Consider the following 4,885-nt stretch of genomic DNA (forward strand, 5'->3'; position numbering starts at 1 on the left):
TGCTTATTTAAACCAGTGCCCATCTCAGGGTGCTGGAGGCCACAACTTGGTGAACAAGGTTTGACTTTAACCATGATATATGAGTCACCATTAAGATAATGATAATAAAATGGGCGTCTGATTAAAGGAGCATCCAGTCGTGTTAATTGTTCTTTTGATGAAAGGTCAGTCTCAGCATGTGTCTGAGCCCAGGCGCCACCAGCGGTGGTATTTAATGAGACTTTCTCAATTAAATTATCCACAGGGAAACAAAGACGGAGGCATGCACTTTCTGCTCCCAACTGACATTTATAGGACATACTGGGTCTTAAAGGCACTTTAGCAATGGAAGGCAGTTTGTCACCCTATGAATTATTAGGGAGGATGGATCGATCTCCACCTTCAAAAAATCTATATCACAAACAATTCAAGCACATTAATAATCATTTGTGCAAATAGTTGAACTATTGTGTCACACAAACGTGCACCGAAACTCCCCCCTCTCCCTATGCTGGATTTGGTCTTCCCATGTCGACGTGCTGTGGTGTCCCTCTTCCTTTGAGGATTAGTAACGATCAAAGCTATGCTCATTCCATGCTCGCATTTCCTCCCTCCTAACAGCAGGTGGGAAAACCCCATCAGCCCACACACACACACACAGACACACACACAGACACACACATGCACCTGTGTATCAGCCAGAATGGGTAAGCTTCAGGCATGCTCAACAGGGCAGGGAGATATGCACCCAAATACTGCTTACAAAATTTCTATTACAGCACACACATTCTCATGACAGTTCAGTGTGTTTTGTGTTTTGTCTCATTTATAGGTGACTCATGTTGCTTCACAACATTTCATCGCTGTTTTAAATATGAATGGCTGCCTCCTTGTCGTCCAGTAGGAGACATGTTTAGACTCTGAGCTATATTTGTCTTCGCACTTCAAAAGATGTCCTATATTTCAACTATGTTCCACTTTTTCTGCTGCTATTGTTTAGATGCTTCTGATGGTCGCCCTCTTTTTCAGTCTCAGTGTTACAGTGCTGGATAGATTTGTGTGAGTACATCACCCTATGTCACTGTGTGTCACAGGCCCATAGCTCCTCTGCAGTGACCCTAATGCGAGTTTGTCCATGGTAAGGCAACAGAGCAAAGCAATTTATTTTGTGTGTGTCTGTCAGTATGTAGGCTATGTGTGCATTTCTGTCCATGTGCACGCCAGTAAATGAATCAAAGACGTGTAGCAAGAAAGGGGGTTAATATTTGAATATGAAGATTTTTCCGTTGTCCTTTAGGGTTGGGGCCAAGCAGCAGTGGGCATTGAGCTGGTAATTCTTCACCCTGTGATCAAAGGCCCAGTTCTCAGCAAGCTCCTCTACCACCCTCCCATCGTTCCCCTTATTTTCCCCTCCCTCCCCTCTCATTGCCGTGCCAATCAGAGCCCAGAGTGACCGGGCGTGAGTTAAAACCCCTGTGGTGTTGTTGCTTATTATCTTATTATGCAGATTGTCCTGGTCTCACCCCTCACTGTTCTGACTGTTGCCCCTTAGAACCCAACTCCCTCCTCTCATGGTCAATCTCCATGCTCTAGCTGCACCCAGATTTAAACAATTTCTTTCAATACTGGCCATCCTAGAAACCTTTAGGCAGTTACAGTGCTGCTACCTCTTGCCATCCTCCTGTGTTTAGTCTCTTGAACAGTTTTGAACTCCACACATGGACCACTCTATCACACCCTTGACGAAACCTCTCTTAACACCCATAACTTTCAGTTTAGTTAAGATATTTCATGCTCCCTTTTCCTCCTAACCCCCTTTTCACACACCCATCTATATTCATGCACTTGACTGCTGAATCTTATGTATGAACCAATTCTTTTTTTCTCTGCTTGCTACAACTTTCTTTTGTTCTCAATCGCTGTCCGCTGCTCCTTCTATTCTAATTCGCACTTCAATAGCTCACACATGTCACTCACTCGCTGGCGCTATGCATATTTGTTCATTCTAGCATCTCGTAGACATACAATGCCGCTGTAGTATTCTCAAGGTTACTCTCAAAGTTACCCTCCTGCAAATCTGGGTCTTTTTTATCTAACACAAATATAGCCTAGAGCACCAAGCAGTGTGATGAAAAATGCAGAATAGGGCCAGGGCATGGCAGGAAAGCAGGGAATGAGTGGCCCACTTTGGCCCATGAAAAAACACCTGCGACAGTTTCTGGTCTTCTAAACGAAGGCAGCCTGCGGGTGTGAGCAGTGGGCCAAGTCAAAATGATTGCTACAGAACAGGCCAAGCCTGCTGGGAGCACTGGTGCCTCTTTTCATCCTGGCCCCATTCCATCACATGACCTTCTGGCCCTAATGCTCTCGTCTGTCCTTCTGTCTTCTCTCTCTTGCTAATTCTCTGTGATATTCCCACTCCTTCTATTCTTCAATATTCTATTAGATTTTGTCTGTGCAGTTGGTCACATGTGCCCAGACTTGCACAACTGAATAGGCTCAATTCTTTAATTCTGTCTAATCCTCAAGTCCATTTTAATGTTGCCTTTGATAACTTTTTTTTTATGAGTAATTTACTTCAATGTGAACACCCTTTTTAATAGATGACACTAGCAGCACCTGGCAGAGGCTAAGAAGGAGAGATAGAATTGGAGAAGTGGACATTATGCAGCAAAGACGCAAGACACCAACAATAGAATCCAATTTTTAATGTGGAGGAATTACATTCTGGTACTTTTGAGCTGCTGACCAAAAGGTGTTTTGACCAAAAATTCATCATACAGATACAGAATTTTTTTCATTGCCTTCCAAAACAGAAAAACATTGTTTGTCTGCATCTTCCAAAATAACATGACCATTGCAAATGAGCATTTTCTAACACTGCCACTTCGAAACACTGCCTTTGTATAGTGCCATACTCGATTCAAGCATATGTTGAGCTCTAGATGTGTAAACTCTAGCTTAATTTCAAAAATGTATATAACTGAGTTTAGTAGTGTTTACCCCAGCTCTCTCACTGTCAACAGTAAGCTAGCTAACCTATTTACAGGCATAGTAAATGGCATCAAAACAGGAAGGAAGTGGTAAAGTATTAAATCCTGCCTCTTGCTTAATTTGATTGGCTATTAACATAGTAATGATAACTTTTATGCACATCTAAAAACCGCTAGAAAACTGCATTTCTCTCACTCTCTGTGTGATCGGCCCCATAGTTTTGAACATACCAACACTGCTATTGTTTTATGTAACATAGCTGTGGGAATCTAAGATGAGCAGTGGTGGACAACAAATAGGGGTTGACAAAACATTTTGTACAGACATTCATGGTCCCAATGAGATGAATCCTAAAGAATTTGGTGGTCCCCTGACTAACTAGAGTCAGCAGTTCACAGTTTTAGTTCAATGTGAAATGTGAAATGTCTCAATAGTTGGGTTGCCTGAGGTACAGACATTTATATTGCCCACATGATCATTTGTAATAGCTTTGGTCTTCCCCTGAGTTTTCATCAGGTCAGAATTTCAATTTGTCCAAAAGGCTACTATGGTTTATAACCTAATACCTATAAAACTAATGACATTACCATCAGCCTCAACTGTGCTCTGCTGCATTAAGCTCAAAGCACCACTGTGCCTACATAGAGCCCCACAGAGGACAGTCCCAGTCTGACACACAGCCCCTGTGTATCTGCTCCCTCTAATCATACATCGTTTAAACTCAATTGACAATAATTTCATCATTTAGAGTGACATCTAAGATTGTAGAAGTAACACTTTAGTTTATATTTTGCCTAAAGAGAGGGAGGAAACCTTGATGAGTGCTTGCAGTTAGCTGATGTCTACTAATCATGTATAAGTGAGAGAAGATTGCCCATTGCTCAGTTGGACTTGACCTTGTTTGAGGCTGTTATTTAGAAATGCCACTGCCTGTGTGGAGATGTGATAATAGTCTACTGAGGCCATTTGGACCTTTAGCCTTCAGAAACAACTGCTGGCTGGTTTCCAGTTAAATTACTGCGTGCAGTGCTGTCTTCTGTGTATGTTCTGCTGATAAAGAATCGTAAATCATTACATTTAATTGATCAATTTTTAGTGCATTGTGTTTTGATAAGGTTTTGTATTCAGGTTCCACTATTACTTTAACCGTGTAGGTTTTAATGAACATTTTCAATTAACATACACAGCAGCGTAAGCCACCAGCTATTTACATTGACTGAAATAGCTCAGGGATTGATCTAATTTTCCGATAGTGCCATGCCTGTATTTTTCCATTGCAATAATGTTCGGCCAGTGATATATTTTTCATATTTATTATCATCCTTGTTTTTTGCAATTAGCTATGTAACCCATTGCAAACTGAACATCGTTTTTTTCTAGCTTAATTAAGAAAGTAATTGTTGATGCTTCAGCGTTTCTCACTCAAATTGTTATTGGCCCCTGCCTCTGAAATCCCAAATCAATATCTGTACCTCATTTGATTCTCAGCCTGGGCCGCACAAACTACCCTTTATATCTACCTCAGATTCAATTGTGGATGTTTATCTGATGTCCCTGCAGCACCACCAGGCCAGACGTGAGCTTTGCCAGTGGAACAAGGCATTGATTACATAATTGAATGATTATTCCGTTAATTTAAGCCTGAGTGAACATGAGTGTGGGCAGAACTTTGCAAGTAAGCAAGAATGTATAACTGTGCATGGTTGCACATGTGTTTTCATGCGATTGGTAGCATAAGCCCGCTTAAGGAAGCTCTGAATATTCGCCACTAAAGTCAGCTCCTTAATGGGCCAGCAGAAACATTTGCTGAAATCATTAGCGCATTATCCCTTGATTTGTCCTCTCTCCTGTTTTCCCTCTCTCTATTGCTTTCTGACTCACACACTCACAAACAAAGATGTCCTTCATATTA

The sequence above is a fragment of the Morone saxatilis genome, unplaced genomic scaffold, assembly GCF_004916995.1.
Source record: "Morone saxatilis isolate NCDOM2014 unplaced genomic scaffold, NCSU_SB_2.0 Contig2, whole genome shotgun sequence".
Lineage (NCBI taxonomy): Eukaryota > Metazoa > Chordata > Actinopteri > Moronidae > Morone > Morone saxatilis.